Below are 17,525 nucleotides of genomic sequence, written 5' to 3'. Positions count from 1 at the left end.
GGATAGAGGTGGAATCAGGGGGCAGAACAAAAGATTAGGTAGATACTGAGTAAATGGAGGAGTTGAAGACAACATGGTCATGGTAAGGATGAGGTAAAGTGTCAGCACAACAAAAATATATTATTGAGTATAGAAAAAGTGGAGATTAGATGGGAGCAGAAAATTTATATTAGAGTAGAGAGTAGACAATGGTAGTAGCTAGATGATAAAAGACTAGGCAAAAGAGCTAAGGTAAAAATATATTATTGGAGAGGTAAGCTGACATTAACAGTGTTCATTAAGATCTGTTAAGCACAGAGACAGCACAAATAGTAGCAAGTGATGCACAAAGTTATTGTAGCAACCAAAGTCCAGTGATGACAGTCCAGGTTATGCAGTCAGCGGGATTTTGTAGCAGTGAGAATGTGGAATCAACTTTGTTGATGTTATTTACTCCAAATCTAGATTAGTTTGTTGGAAGTGTAGATAGGTTGTTTCCCTTCTGTTTTACTTCGGTTCAATGCCAAATAAATAGTGGATTGGCTAAAAAAAAAGGTTCAATACAAAATGGCAGATAGGATTCCAAAAACGTGAAGAAAAAAGGTAAACACCCCAGTTCCAGCGCTATAATTACTAAAATACTTATGGTAATTAATAGGGCGCTGTGTCCTGCAGTATCCAACAATTTAAAGGTTGGTCCTTTTCTCAACAAACAGGATATTTCATGTAAGAAAGAAAAAAGGTATATAGTGCAATACAATTTAATCAGATGAAAATACACATAAAAGAACACAGTATTAAACTTGATGATGAATATGAATATAATTGAGGATCCCCAAACAGCTGAAGGACAACAATTACCGGATCTTAGAAGAAAACTGGCAGAAGACAGGTCTTTTTTCATATGTCTCAGACACCGTGGTCCTGTGTTGAATATCAGGAACAGGTTCACTGTCAGCGTCCCTTGTAGATCCGCAATGTGTCGTCAGGTTGGGTCCCAAGCAAAACAAACCAACGCGTTTCGACCCATATCTGGGGTCTTTTTCAAGGTTAAAGTCTGAATGATCATAGTATCTATTTCAATCCATTAAAAACTTGATCTAATCTAAGTATATCGGACGCAGCTGGTCTCTAGACAAAAAAAGACTACAAATCCCATGACCACTTGCTGCGTCCGATCAATCTCCTATTTGTTAGAAACAAACACGTGATTTCTCCCGTTCCGCTCGGCATGTGTACAGCGTCACTTCCGGTGAATATCCATGGCAGTCTGACATGTTCACGGAGCAAAGACTACAGGTCCCATGGTTCTTTGCTGTAATCAGCCGATTTCCTATGCCAGAAAGCGGGCACGTGACTTCTCCAATATTACTTGATTTATGCATTGGAATAGCCCGTTTTCACATAGCGTCACTTCCGGTATGTGGCTATGGCAACCGGAGTTGTTTACATAATAATAGGGAACTAAGGCCCTCATTCAGAGCCGTACGCTCTGAGCAGAGCGCACGCTCTGAATGAGGGCCGGGCTCCATTTTCATGGAGCGTCCTCCTGGACGCTCGTATAGCTGTGGGTCACCACCCACAGGCTATACGAACGTGCTTTGTGATGGCCGCGACGGTCGAGATCATCGCGACCATCGAAATTGCGAGCCGGAGCCTGCGGTTGAGGTTTTCAACCGCAAGCTCCGGAGTGATTTTGGCTCTATCAGAGCCAAAATCACTCCCACTGACATCACTAGTGATGTCAGTGGGCCGGCTTCTGATGGGAGGCGTTCCCGTGGGAACGCCCCCGTCAGGGAGGCACGCCCCCGGCACGCCCACCAAAGGGGGCGTGCTGTCAATCAACATTGACAGCACGCCCCCTTTGATCGGACACAACGAGCGAAGGACTTTCCTTCGCTCGTCGCATCTGGCGCATGCGCACGACGGAGCTCCCTCCGTCGTGCGCATGCTCAGTGCATAACATCGACCCACTTGCGAGTGGACAGCCGCTCGCGAGTGGGTCTGAATCAGGCCCTAAGTCCTTATTTTAATCACTCCATAATGCAGTGCATACAAAGCCAGCGGGTAGGAGATAATTGAACAAAAGTGCTGTGTGCTTGGCGATCATTATTCTATAATCAACAAAAACAACAATAAATATCACATTTTAAAAATATCACATTTAAAATATATAAAAGACTAATCCCAGAAGATTAATAAAGTGCACAAGATAAATATAGAGGAATATAGGGAAGGTGAACAAGAAGAAAAGTAACAATAGGGTTACAAAAACCATTTTATTTCAAAATCGAGGTTTAATCCTCCTGGTTTTAAAGTGCCCAGCTCATAGATTTTTTTCATTTCCACCTTGGCCAGTTGTTTTGGTAAGTCTTTTTGTCTCCAATTTCCTTTAACCCACATTAACCCTATAAACCTTCTTATAGCTGATGGTAGACAATTGTGACATTGTTTGAAGTGGCAGGACAATGCATGTGTTTCTAGACCTTTCCTTATATTACGTAAATGTTCTCCTATTCGTGTTTTTAAAGGTCTAGAAGTACGTCCAATATAGTACAGTCCACATTCACACTCAATAGCATATATAACGCTGCTGGTATTGCAGGTTATAAATTCTTCAATAGAGTGTATTTTACCATTAATATCTACTTGTATGGTTTTTGTTGTGCCGTTACTTTTTATGTATCGGCATGCAATGCATACTCCACATCTGTGGAAACCCTTAGATCTTACAGTCGACATGGTTTTTAGTTTTGGTAACGTACTCTTAACTAATGTCGAACTTAAGGATGGTGCTTTTCTGTAGATACAGAAGCTTTTCGGTATTTTAGAAAAGATATTAATTGTCCAGACACAAGAAACAATATAGAGAAAATTGAAGATGGCCCCTACATATCTCCCTTTAAAAATCACAATGGGTGGAGAAACAATGGGAAACAGATCTACAAGCCCCCTCAAAGAAGGAACAAATACCAAGAAAGATATAATGAAAAAGAATTAAACAGAGACTTGCCAATTATTTCGAGCTATAATAAATTTCAACCATTGCAAAATTTGGATATGTCACCACCTTTTTTATCCAGGGGGAGATGCTTTCAACCCCAAAGATAACAAATAAAAAAACCAAGAGAGGCTGTAGAGGAAGTAGGATTAAACATAAGGAAAAAAGAAAAATCCTACTAAAGAATAAGAAAAAGAAAAATAAGACAAACACAGATGTGGAGTCTCCTCAATTACAAAAAGTTAAAATATTTAACTTAAGTAAAAATATCCTCTCCAAAGATCAAATTAAAGTATTGGAAAAGGGTCTGAAATATGCACCAACAATAGGCTTAAACAAGTTTTTAACGTTTGCAGATTTGGAAAAATATATTAGAAAGCTATCCATAAAAAACATTTTCTTGAGTAAAGAATTGAATTTAATATAGAGTGAATCTACACTCATTAGTGATACTCCTTTTAAACCAAAATCTATCTTCTACCCTTCCTACGTAAAAGGAAATTTTATAGACACCTTTTCAGCCATGGTCCATGAAGACATACAGAAAATGGATACAAAAATATCTAAATACAATTTAACTTCCAAAGAAAGAATGGCATTAAAAGATTTGAAAGGAATGACAGATATTGTGATAAAACCCGCCGACAAAGCCGGCGGGATTGTAATCCAGGATAGAGCGTTATATGAAAAGGAAGTTTATAACCAACTAAATGATGGTAATACATATCAAAAATTCAAAATAGATCCTACGGAGGGGATTCTAAAAAAACTTCAAACAATGTTGATGAAATATAAGAGTTCTGAGACCTTGACAGACAATGAATATAAGTTTCTTCTAACGATGGAACCAACAATTCCAGTCCTATATATACTTCCCAAGGTCCATAAGGACCCCCAAAATCTGCCGGGGAGACCAATCGTTTCCGGTATAAATTCGGCAACAGCCAATTTATCCGAGTTTATCGATTTCTACCTACAGCCTTTAGTTATTACCAATAAATCTCATTTGAAGGATACGAAAGACCTTCTAAATAAGTTGGAAATAATTCAATGAGAAGAAGGACTAATTATGGTAACAGCGGTTGTTCGATCCTTATATACCATTATAAACCATCAGGATGGTATAAATGCAGTTACAGAATTTTTAAAATTAAGTACTGTAAAACAAGATCTGAAAGATTTTATCGTAGAGGGGGTACTTTTTATCTTGAATAACAATTATTTTAATTTTAACGATACCTTCTATATTCAAAAAGTCGGGACTGCGATGGGCACCAGGTTCGCTCCAAGTTATGCAAATATTTTTATGGGACAATGGGAGAAAGAAAAGATTTGGAACAGCAATCCCCATGGAGCAAACCTGGTGTCCTGGTCTAGATATATAGATGATGTTTTATTTTTCTGGAAAGGAGGTCTGGACCTTTTAAATGATTTTTTTAAATATCTAAATGATAATCCTCTCAACATTGATTTTAGTTTTGTATCCAGTGAGTGCACAGTTAATTTTTTATTTGTTGAAGGAGGAGTTTTAAATACCATGAATTTTACCAAACCCACCGATTCCCAAACGTATATTCAGATCAATAGTTGCCACCATCAAAACTGGCTCAGTGCCATTCCAGGAAGCCAGTTTAGACGTCTCAAACGCAATTGTAGTAAGAATGATAACTACAAAGTACAGGCACAGAATTTTAAAACAAATTTTTTATCTAGTGGTTACGGATCTGAAACTGTGGAGAAAGTGATTAGAGAGGTAGATGATATTCCTAGAGAAAAACTTTTGGAGAATAAAATAAAAAATGTGCAATTGGAGAAATATAGTCCGAAGGACTGGGCTTTCTTCACCACGTGTTTGTTTCTAACAAATAGGAGATTGATCGGACGCAGCAAGTGGTCATGGGATTTGTAGTCTTTTTTGTCTAGAGACCAGCTGCATCCGATATACTTAGATTAGATCAAGTATTTAATGGACTGAAATAGATACTATGATCATTCAGACTTTAACCTTGAAAAAGACCCCAGATACGGGTCGAAACGCGTTGGTTTGTTTTGCTTGGGACCCAACCTGACGACACATTGCGGATCTACAAGGGACGCTGACAGTGAACCTGTTCCTGATATTCAACACAGGACCACGGTGTCTGAGACATATGAAAAAAGACCTGTCTTCTGCCATTTTCTTCTAAGATCCGGTAATTGTTGTCCTCCAGCTGTTTGGGGATCCTCAATTATATTCATATTCATCATCAAGTTCAATACTGTGTTCTTTTATGTGTATTTTCATCTGATGTGATTAAATGGTATTGCACTATATACCTTTTTTCTTTCTTACATGAAATATCCTGTTTGTTGAGAAAAGGACCAACCTTTAAATTGTTGGATACTGCAGGACACAGCTCCTATTAATTACCATAAGTATTTTAGTAATTATAGCGCTGGAACTGGGGTGTTTACCTTTTTTCTTCACACTATCTATATTTGGAGGGCAGAGGGCACCTCTTGAACATCTTTTGTACCAGCTGCTTGTTTGCGCACTCACCTCTCTTCCATTAAACTTCTGTTGCACAGGATTCCAAAAGCCTCCAGCAGGTAAATGGACTGAAAGTGAATTGTATGGACTGAATAAAGGGGATATCATACAGTATATGTGTTTTATTTTTCCTCATTTAGAAAATAGAGCTCTTTTAATGGATTTACAAAACAGCCAGGCATCATAGATTACATGTATTCCTCCTGACTGCAGAAACAAGTCTAACATTATGACATAAGCAGTATTACTGAAATTACATTTGTACAGGTTTAGGTCTGGAGTCAGCAAGGAGTCAGCTTTCCTTATCGTGGTTTGACAATATATGTAAATCTTTATATATCTAGCATTAAACTTTGTACAAACTGCAGCCATATGCTTTTGTATGCTGAAAGATTCAGAAATCAAAAGCATGTGCTACAAAGGTATGTGATTGGATTTTTATAAAACCGTAACTATCAGGAAAAAGTGAGTTTAATATTATTCCCTTGACTGGCAATTTAATTAAACATCCGTTTTAGGATTAAAACTATAAAATAGTTTATGTTTCCCTGGCTTGCTTATTATTGTGTAACATAAGAATAAACTATACAGTATGTCTTTCCAAGAGCATTCATAGACCACATATTCCAGACTGTGCATTGCTTCCACCAGCAAACAGCACAGAGTATGCATGATAAATGAGCAGTAGATCAGAGAGTACATACATTATATTACCTATGATAGATATTTCAGGTTTGTTTCCCAGGAAACTTTTAAAGGTACTGTAACTGTCAACTTGCTTAAGGTTCATCTTCCACGTGCTTAAGTCCACTGCTAGTACCAGGATCCTTGCTGTCACAGCTCTTGGCTAGTATATACCCCAGACCCTTATATGCTGCAGCATCCCTTCCAAGAGGCTACTGTTTTGCTGACATCACTGTATACTCAATTATGCTGCATTCTCAGATCACAACTATTTTCCATAAGGACACAGATGTTACAGTACAAACAACACAACATTATCACGCATAAAGCTTTTACTCATATCAAATAGAGGTGGCCATCATTTTACACATCAATGCATGTGAAATGTTACCACATATCAGCGCATGTCTAATATCTTCACACATCACTCCCTATATAAGATGGTAGCAATACAACAGCAAGTTGTGAGTTTGTTACTATCCTTTTTCCTTATCCAGTCTTCCCAATTATTCTATTGGACTACTCGCATATAACCTTGGCTTCAATTGACTACCCTTGTGACTGTTGGCCCTTGGCATCATCTGACTATACTTCTCGCTCTCGACCTCTGAAATTGTCTGAGTACCCTTTGAGCTCTCAAACCCTGGCCATGTTCTTAACTCAAAACCTGACCATGTTCTGCCTAATCCTCAAACTATCTACTGTGAACCAAAAGGTGGATGGAGGTCCAGGTTCAATAAAAAGGACAATCAAGATTGCCAGCAGCTGACAATTATGCAGAGACTGGTCCATCATTCATGTCTTGGAATCAGGCAAATCTCGGAATCAGGCCCTATGAGCATATACACTGTCCAATTATGATCATCCTCTAGACACACTTTTTTTCACCTGTTCTAATGTTCATCTGAATGTCACTGATCAGATGTTGATAGGGATTGTTTGTTGTGTTACACACTCACTACACTATTTGGCCAATTATACTGTATCTAAAATTGGCATCAGAATCACAGTGTTTAAGGTCATATTAACTGATTGAGTTGCTAGATTGGCTCACTCTTTTAGAACATAGGGCCTGATGTTTATGCAGTTAAGCAACTATTTCTGAACCCTCTGCAAATATGAGGATGAGTAGTAGTAAAAGTAATGATTATGATGGTTTAGACATGGAAATTGAGTGTGATACTTTGGAAGTTGTAACTGTGCAACAGGATAAGGGGGACATTGGACCTCATTCAGACCCGCTCGCTAGTGCTGTACGCTCGCAAGCGGCCCGAAGGATTGCGTATGGCATGCGCTCGCTTCATTCTGCGTGTGTGTGAACTACTCTGTGTGATCGCAGCCCGCTCGCTCACCCAGCAAAGACAGCCCAGTGAAATAAGTGACAGGAGAGGCCGTTTGTGGGGGGTAACAGGGGCAGGCCACTAATAACGGGGGTGTGAAGGTGCAAACGCAGGCATGCCTCGGTGTTTCAATGCCGTTTTTAAGGCATGTATAATTAACAGGCAGTGTCATTGTACACTTCACATGTCTGGTTTTTACACTGAAGTCCTCGCAGGGCTTGCGGCAGGGTAAGGCAATCACAAGCGGTGCGATCGCTACCGATGGTGCTCGATGTACCAATGTTTTAAAACACTTCCTGGAGATGACGTGCGCTAGTGGGTGTCTCAACATATGCTAATGGGTGTCTGCATACACAGAGTGATCACTCGCATAGCTAAAGTGGGTGTGCTTATGCCTTGGCGAGAGAGTGCTTCCCATGGCGTCACCTTGACAAATTTGCATATGTTGGATGCAAGCGATCGCATCTAGCGAACGGGTCTGAATGAGGTCCATTGTGCATCTGACACTAATGAGGATGATGATGAATGTGTTGGACAAGAACAACTTCAAAAAATTCAGGAGGATTATGTTGTTTGTGTCAAAGAAAGTTAGCCACCAGTGGCAGCAATTCTTGCCAGTGATAAGAAGGATAAAAAGATTAAAAAAGCCACCTCTTCCATGTGGAAATATTTTTACCAAAACCCTGACAACATTTGTCAAAGCATCTGTAGCACTTTAGCAAAAATTTTTATTCAAACAGTTGAAAAAATGATATACAAAATATCAATTCCATTCACATTGATCAGATTACAATACATAAAAACTGATACACTGTAACCAATATTGAAAGGACATATGCACATAGGAGGATACACAAATGAAAAAAAATTAATTTAAAAAACAAATGTATGCTGAAAAGTCTAATAAGAAGAAAATACCCCAGTAATGGATAAAAATAGTTTTTAATAAAATAAGTACTTCCAATGGCCATTTTAGTTTTTGAATAGTGATAGATAAAAGTACATGTGATTGTAACCATAAATAACTGGACACAATTATCAGTACTAAAATAAAGAGGCTTCATTAATAAGCCCTCATCCAAATAAGCTGGATATGTTGTCTGTCCTATAGTGCTGAGGAAATGGCCGTTATATGGTGTACTTAAGCTGCCTACCCTCCAGTCTGTACTCGGAAAGAGTGTTTAGCACAGGCGGTAACTTTGTGAGCAATTGACATAGCATGCTGCTTCCAAAATATGTGGCAAAACTGATGTTCAACAAAATTAACTACAAATTTAAGATATGAATACCTTTGCCCCCAATTATAGAGACTGTAATGATGGATTCCAGTGGGGATGAGCTAATATTGTGTGATTATAATATTAACAACAGTGATGAGGGTGATGATGTGAATGATGACATCTTTAACTTTGATGATGATTAACACTGTTGGCCTTAATCCCATTTATAGTTTTCTTTACACAAACCAACAAATGTTTTCATTTGTGGGGTCCCAAATAAACCAAGTACTTCATCCACAAAAGCGGCAGTCCCTGTTGCTGAAGTGCTTGGTTTGTTAAACTGTGTGTGTTCTTTTTATTTTTTTTTCAATATTGTTTTTTAATTTAAAGTATATAAAGAGATAAGAAATAAGAAAGATACAAAAAAAAGAAAAGGGGGGAATTAGGTACACATCAAGATTACATTCAATACAATATGACTGCATACAAATTTGAGATCATCAAATTCAGATAAAAACATACAATAATAGATATAAAAATAATAAACATAAACATATTGTTACAAGTCACGGTCACGACTTGTCTCCTTCAAGCAGATTACCCATTCACGATGGGGTTACTCTGGTTTCTTCTGTTGCTAGGCGATTGGCACACCTTAGGAAGTGATGTATCATCCTCAGTGCAGCATGATTGGTCAGTCCTCCTATTTGTACACACTGGACTTTTGCCGCCTCGCCGATTATAGCGTTCCTGTGGATTCACTTGGCTCAGCAACACGAGCAGTATCCTGTTGACTCTCCTGGAAGAATCTCTGTCTCTTCGGTTCTATCTCCCAGCTGCCTCCGGCTCCTGTGGCCTCTCCTACAGCTCCCTAGCCGCATCATCAACTCCCGTACTGTGCTCCGGCTTCCTAATACCACCTGTGGTTTCCTAGCTGCATCGGAAGTAACGGCCCTCTAAGCTGAATCAGCATTCTCGGTAGTTCAGTGGATGCTAATTTGTACACAAACTTGCTCTACTTGTACACAAACTTGTACACAAACTAGCTCAACTGGTACACAAACTTATACACAAACCGGTACTCTAACTTATGTATTGTCCATCAGGACTTTGGATGCTAAATTGTATCAACCTGTACACAAACTTGTACTCCAATCTATGTAAATTCCATCAGAACTGTGTATGCTACTTTGTACACTAACACTGTACACAAACTAGCACAACTTGTATACAAACTTGCACTCAAATTTATGTATTGACCATCAGGACTTTGGACGCTAATATTGTACACTACTTGTACACTAATTGTACACAAACCAGTACTGAAATCTGTGTATTAGTTATCAGGACATTGTATCTGGTTCACTGCTCAAGAAACAACATCGACTCTCAAAGCCAAATCAATTGTCAAACTCTTCAGCATCGGCTCCAAGCCGCACCGTTGGCTCTCAAAGCCAGCTCAAATATTTACTTCTCCTCAGCATGGGCTCCAAGCGACAACAACATTCCTACTGTTGCTCTCACCATCAAATTCTTTTGTTATTTCACGTGAATTGCTACTACCTCGAGCTCGTCCAGATGGCCGCCTAAGTACCGGTGAACATATCCAGGTTCTAAGGGAACAACGGGCGGTTGTTATTGGCAGAACATCTCGCTAGCCTGTTTCTAGACTTTTCACATGGAGTAAGCATTGGATATCATAACACATATATAGACTTGTGAATGGACTAGAATACACAAATATTCTTTTTCTTTGTTTTAATGATTTTTTGACATCCAATATTCGTTCCAACCGAACCATCGAATATGGGGGTTGGAGGCCAAAGATGAGTACGTGACTCCGGCCGCTTCTAACTCATAATGGGATTGTACACTTCTCTCAAAAGCTTCCATAGTGGGAATAGTAGAGGTGCGCCACTAGTGGACTAGAAGAAATTTGGTTGGAATGAGGATATGTACCATTATGTATGTGACATTTAGTACAGTAGCTCCGCCTGGAAGGTGAAGCATAGCTAAAATCGGGCATTGGGTAACATGGGATTGTGAGATCTTCGAAATGAGGAAAAAGACCGATTTCCAGAAGGTGGAAATCTTGGGGCAGGACCAAAAAATATGCAGTAGAGTCCCTACATGACCACAGTCTCACTAGCATAAATTACAGTTAGAAGGCAGAATAGTATGCATGAGGGCAGGTGTTAAATATAATCTATGAAGCAGTTTATAGAAATGCTCACTGTGGGAAATGCATTTAGACAAATGAACACATGTTTGGAATACCTTATGCCATTGTGCTGTAGTGAGAGAGCAAGAGAGGTCATGTTCCCATTTTGTTAATGAGGAGAAGTGAGCCGGAGTCTGAGGATGGACTAATAACGAGTACCACCAAGTTATATTGCCTTTAATACCCATTTTAAAAAGTTTCTCCTGAATATAACGGGGCAATATCGAAATGTTATAAGGCTTTTGTGTATTGCTGGATATCCAATGCCGTAGCTGAAGGTATTTATAGAAGTCTCTATGTGATGTCAGATATCGAGAGTGGAGTTGAGTATGTGAGGCTAAGGAGTTCTCTATCATAACATCATTTAAAGAAAGTATTCCCTGGGATGCCCAGGAATGGAAGGACAAATTTGAAACTACCAACACAATGCACTTCAGGGAGAGATCAGTAAATGGTAGGGATACGTCTTCTGATAAGGACACAAACTCTAACCAGGCTCTACGAGACGCTTGAACCACTACTGATTGGCTGAGCTGATGTGGTTTAATAGTAGATGGCAGCCATAATATATCAGACAAAGGAAACGATGTTAGTTGGCCGCGTACAATGAGGATCCATGCTTTTGGGTCAGTTAAAATAGACCATTCACCAAGCTGAGATAAGAGACTTGCTAATTGGTAGTAGTGCAGGTCCGGAAAAGAAAGACCTCCTTCAGATTTAGGGAGTGACATTGTGCATCTGGCTAGCCTAGGTTGCTTGCCTTTCCAGACAAATTTATAGAAAATAACATAGAACTTATTTAATAGGTAGTTGGGAACTATAATGCGGTAGAACTATATTTTGGGTAGAATAACCATTTTTATTATTATTAGGATTATTATTATTTATTACCAGTTATTTATATAGCGCACACATATTCCGCAGTGCTTAACAGAGAATAGTTGGCCATTCACATCAGTCCCTGCCCCAGTGGAGCTTACAAACTATTTACCCTATCACATGCTTACACACATACACACTAGGGTTAATTTTAGATTTTGGAGCCAATTAACCTACCAGTAAATTTTTGGAGTGTGGGAGGAAACCGGAGTACCCGGAGGAAACCCACGCATGCGCAGGGAGAATATTCAAACTCTACACAGTTAGGGCCATGGTGGGAATCAAACCCATGACCTCAGTGCTGTGAGGCAGTAACGCTAACCATTACACCGTCTGTCCTACCCATTTTTAGGGTCTCTATACGCCCCATTCAAGAGACCTCTTGTAGCATCCAGTCAGGCAACATAAGCAAAATCTTACTCAGTAGAGGGAGATAGTTACAGGGAATCAGGGATGTAGTTTTAGGGGTTATCAGAATTCCTAGGTATTTTAGGCTTCTGTCCTGCCATGAGTATGAGTATGCATTACTGAGGGAATGAAGAAGATCTGGGGTAAAATTGACAGGGAAAGCTTCAGTTTTAGAGGAGTTCAACTTTTAATAGGATACATTGCAGTATTCCCCCAAAATACTATGAAGATTGGGTAAAGAGGAGGTAGGATCTGTGATGAATAAAAGGACATCGTCTGTGAATAGGCAGACTTTGTGAACTATCCCAAATAAATCAATTAATAGATGCTGTAGGACTGGAGGTAACCCCATCACACTGAGGGAGACTGCAGAGACCCCTGTAAATATAGGCCCAGTCAGCACCTCCCTCTCCTTTGTTCTCAGTGACACTGTCCCTTGCAACTTGCTGGTAAGAGATGCACTGATGAAATTAAAGGCAACTATTCAATACACGGAGGATGGGCCTATTGTGACTACATCTGAGGGATCGGAGGACCAGAACACTCTGGAAAGTCTGGTCCCTCTAATGGCAGTTCAGCATCCTCTTGATCAGGAGATCCTTCCTGACCTTAGGGATGTACCCCAAGAGGTATGGGCTGTTAAGGGTGGACCGGTGGGCCTGATCAAGCAGGCAGACCCAGTGGTCATCAAGCTCAGACCCGGAGGTAAATTACCCAGGATTCCTCAGTATCCCCTTAGTGTGAAGCAACTTAATGGTGTGAGAAATCAAATCAAAACCTTCGTGGACCAGGGGATCCTGGTTCCTATAAAATCCCCAGTCAACACACCCCTATATCCAGTAGCCAAGCCTGTATGCCAAGATCTGCGGGCAGTGAATAAGATTATTCAAGAGGATGCTCTGCTCGTCCCAAATCCTCACACTATTCTAGGAGAGATCCCACCAGATGCCTCCTGGTTTAGTGTGATAGATTTGGTTAATGCTTTTTTCAGTGTACCTGTGCACCCAGACTCCCAGTACCTGTTTGCCTTCACCTTTGAGGGACAGCAGTATACTTGGACTTGGTTGCCACAGGGAATGGTCTCCTCACCGTCTGAATTTGGTCAGGCAATGAAACAAGTCCTGGATAGGTGGCAATCGCCAGCAGGGGTCACTATTGTACAATATGTCGACGACCTCCTGCTGACAGCCACCTCAAAGGAGCAGTGCATTAATGCAACCGCTTCTCTACTTTCCCACTTGAGTGTTGAAGGATGCAAAGCATCCTCTAGCAAGCTACAATTTTGTCAGGAAAAGGTAATTTTCCTAGGCCACTGTATTTCATGGGGCTCTAAACACATAACTGTGGACAGAGTCTCAGTAATACAGAAAGCGCCATACCCACAGAGTGCCAAACAAATCAGAGGTTTTTTGGGATTAGTTTCATATTGCAGACAATGGATACCAAACATGTCTCAAATCGCTGCCCTCTATACATTCTGACCACTCATGCTGGACGCATAGAGCTGTCTGAGGAAGAAAAACAGGCTGTGGACCAGTTGAAGGCGGCCATACTCAGTGCCCCCTCACTTGCACTCCCAAACTACACTAAGCCATTCAGTCTGTTCTGTCATGAACAGGAAGGACAGGCTTCGGGAGTACTTAGTCAAAAATATGGAGGGAGACAGAAGCCAGTAGGGTACTTTAGTACCAAATTGGACTCAGTGATTTCAGCGGGCGCCGCATGTGTAAAGTCAGTCGCAGCGGCAGCCATGCCGATATTGTCCTGGGGAATAGACTATTTCTTATGGTTCCCCATGCTGTACAAGCAGTTCTCCACAGCCTAACCACCAGACACCTCTCTGCCACCAGATTGACCAAATATGAAATTTCTCTGCTTGCGCCATCTAACATCACTGTACTTCGGTGCAATGTGTTAAACCTAGCTACCCTTTTACCACTCTATGACACGGGAAGTGGGCCGAGCCCAGAGCATGATTGTGAGCAGGAGGTGGAACTCTTCTACACCCCTCCCGGTCCTGTTCTGGATGAGCCCATTCCGAATGCAGAAATGACCCTCTATGTAGACGGGTCCAGACTACAAAAGCCAGAGGGAGGGTTTGCTGCAGGTTTTGCTATAGCAGACGACACCTCTATTTTGTACTCTGAAGCACTTGATCCTGGTGTATATTCTGCCCAAAGTGCAGAATTGATCGCCCTGATCAAGGCATGTGAACTGGTGGAGGGGAAGACTGTAAACATATGTACAGACTCCCGCTATGTATACGGAATTATACATGATTTTGACTTTCTGTGGAAACATAGAGGCTTCCTGACATCCAGTGGGAAAGTTGTAAAACATGCAAATCTGATCCAGGACCTTTTAGAAAAGGTAACATTGCCTAAAGCTGTAGCAGTTATCAAGTGTCAAGCACATCAGTGAGCAACTGATCCTATCACTATGGGTAACAGAAAAGCAGATGAAGGAGCCAGGCAGGCAGCCTTAATGCTTCTCCAAGAGTCCCCAAAAGATACAGAAAGTATGTCAATGGACACCCTAATGACCCTGCAAAATCAGGCAGGTCCCCAAACACTTGGCAAATGGAGGAGGGCCGGGTGCGAACAAATAAATGATGTTTGGAAACATGGAGATGGTCGATTGTGTGCACCCCCCATCTCTGTATCCCATTCTAGCAAGCTTGTCTCATCTCCCTTCACATGTTTCCAAAGGGGGAATGATTGCTAGTGTCAATAAATTTTGGTTCGCACCGGGCTTTCCACAGTTTGCAACAGAGTGGTGTAAGAAATGTATGATTTGTGCTAAACACAATCCAGGCAAAATGACTAAGGTAGAAATGAAACACCTTGTAAAACCTGACTACCCGTTTCAAAGGTTGCAGATAGACTACATTCAGCTACCAAAATGTGGGGTCTATGAATTTATATTAGTGTGCGTGGACATGTTCTCGTCATGGGTGGAGGCGCGGCCTGTTGCCAAGGCAACTGCCGCCATAACAGTAAAGAAATTAATATCTGAAATCGTGTGCAGGTATGGCCTACCTGAGACGGTAGAATCAGACAGGGGAACGCACTTTACAGGACAGGTATTTGCGGAAATGTTGAAAGGGTTGCAAATTGAACAGCATCATCACACTCCATATCGTCCTCAGGCATCAGCCAAGGTTGAGAGAGCCAATGGTGTTTTAAAAAACAAAATAGCTAAGATATGTGAGCAAACAAAACTTACATGGTTACAAGCGTTACCGATAACTCTTTTTGCTATTAGGCATACCCCAAAGGGATTACATGGACTTTCACCATTTGAGATACTGTTTGGCAGGCCACCACTAACAGGCCTTTTCTTTCCTCAAGAATTACATGGACAGTACGCCTCTCTTACTGATTATGTTGTTCAGCTTAACAAGCAACTGACTAACTTGCATGGAAAGGTGTTTTCTTCTTTACCAGATCCACAAGACACATCTGGAACCCACCACCCGGAGACTGGGTGGTAATCAAAAGACACGTGAGAAAACTTTTTGAACCCCGATTTGACGGCCCATTCCAGGTGCTACTGACCACAGCTACCTCAATCAAGGTAGAAGGGAAACCTAACTGGGTACATGCTTCTCATTGTAAGAAAATTAACTTTCAGGTCAATGGCGCAGACCGGCTCCAAAGGGGTGAGGCCGCTCGGGGAAAAGGGTAGCAGATGGACTGCTAAGATGCGCTTGTTGTTCTGCCTGCTCGGTTGTGCTTTATTTCCTTGCATGCAGGTGAAAGGAGAAAAACAAAAGAACTCTATATGGCTCCTGCATCAGCAGACGGCCAAGCAGCTGAACTCCACTAACTGTTGGATCTGTTCTCATGTTCCTGCCAACCATAAAGGAATCCCTTTGCTTGGTATCCCTATATCAATGAACGATCTTAACCTCACAGACTATAGCTATAATGTTGAAATAGATATAAATCACACTGCTCACAATGCTATCTCAGACCTAGGAATATACTTAGAAATTGCTGGTATAATCTCTCCACCCAATATGTGTATAGGTCCTATGTACATTAACCATGTGGCCGAACTAAAAGGTCACATAGTCAACTTGCCCGAGGTATATGTTGGAGAAACTAATTGTAGGAATGTTACCTTAGTGTTTAATATGGAATACAAGGAAGCTACATGTGACAAGGTGGATGGGAACTGAAATAATCAATGTTGGTGTGCAAATATGAAAGCTCTTTGTGCCCCTAGGTGTGCCTGTCCTGACCAGAAGGATGAGGATGATGTGGAGTGTAGGACCCAAATGTACAAAAATATGGTATGGTTTCAGAGCTGGTTGGGAAACCATGGTAAGATAATTCCCAGGGTATTGAAGCAAGGGCTATATTATATTTGTAGTAATAGAGCCTACTCCTGGCTTCCTATGGGGGCATGGGGTAACTGCACTATAGGAAGAGTTGTACCAGCCATAAGGCAACGTGCAAATGTCTCTTTCACCAATATGATAGAAACAGGCCCTAGGGAAACTCGATACAAGAGGGAATTGTTTACTACAGCAGATAAAGCCTGGATGTGGTTCCTTGCCTGGACAGGTTGGAGAATTGAATTAGCGAATAAATTGAATAAATATGCAAACATTATGGATGGGATAATTAATGAAACCACAAGTGCCATCCATGCTATAAATGAAGAAATGGCCCAAATTAGGAAAGTGACCTTACAAAATAGAATGGCTCTTGATTACTTGTTAGCCATAGAGGGAGGAACGTGTGCTATCATAGGTGAGGAATGTTGCACTTGGATTGAGGATACACATGACCCCATAGAGGCACACATGAATAAAGTAAAAGAATTACAGAAAAAAGCTAGAGACATATCCAAGGAGGGATGGAATCCCTTCTCCTGGATGGGGACAATTGATGTCTGGTTTAATAATATGTTGTCAGATCTGATAAAACCCATAGTGATAGTGATAGGATTGATTGTATTTCTTTTGATTGCTTGGAAAATTCTAATGTGCTGTATTTTGCATTGCAGGAAAGGTGTGGATCCACTCATTTAATAGGAGGAATGATAACAGCCACAGAGATGACCGTCTGACGGCCTAGCCCAACTGCCCATCTCTTCTGAAAGACCCCTCAGCTGTTGTAAAGATCTGGGTGGAAGACATCATCTCTGAAAGAGGGTCCCGCAGGTGCACTTTGTCAGTTTGGACACCGCCCAGAGGAAGTTTTCTCCCTCGCGAGTGAGTTTGACGAGTCAGTCATCTTGATTCCAGTGAATT

At 40.9% G+C, this 17,525-nt stretch overlaps 1 pseudogene; it reads left to right on the top strand.

Annotated features, from left to right (window-relative positions):
• The first annotated feature begins 16,064 nt into the window (after positions 1-16,064).
• LOC148534565 (syncytin-2-like) lies at positions 16,065-17,303 on the top strand (annotated as a pseudogene).
• The last annotated feature ends 222 nt before the right edge of the window (positions 17,304-17,525 follow it).

The sequence above is a fragment of the Taudactylus pleione genome, unplaced genomic scaffold (genome assembly GCF_031769625.1).
Source record: "Taudactylus pleione unplaced genomic scaffold, aTauple2 ptg000066l, whole genome shotgun sequence".
In the NCBI taxonomy this organism is placed as follows: Eukaryota; Metazoa; Chordata; class Amphibia; order Anura; family Myobatrachidae; genus Taudactylus; species Taudactylus pleione.
Note: the sequence above shows the minus strand (reverse complement) of the source record. Positions and strands in the feature narration are given on the sequence as shown.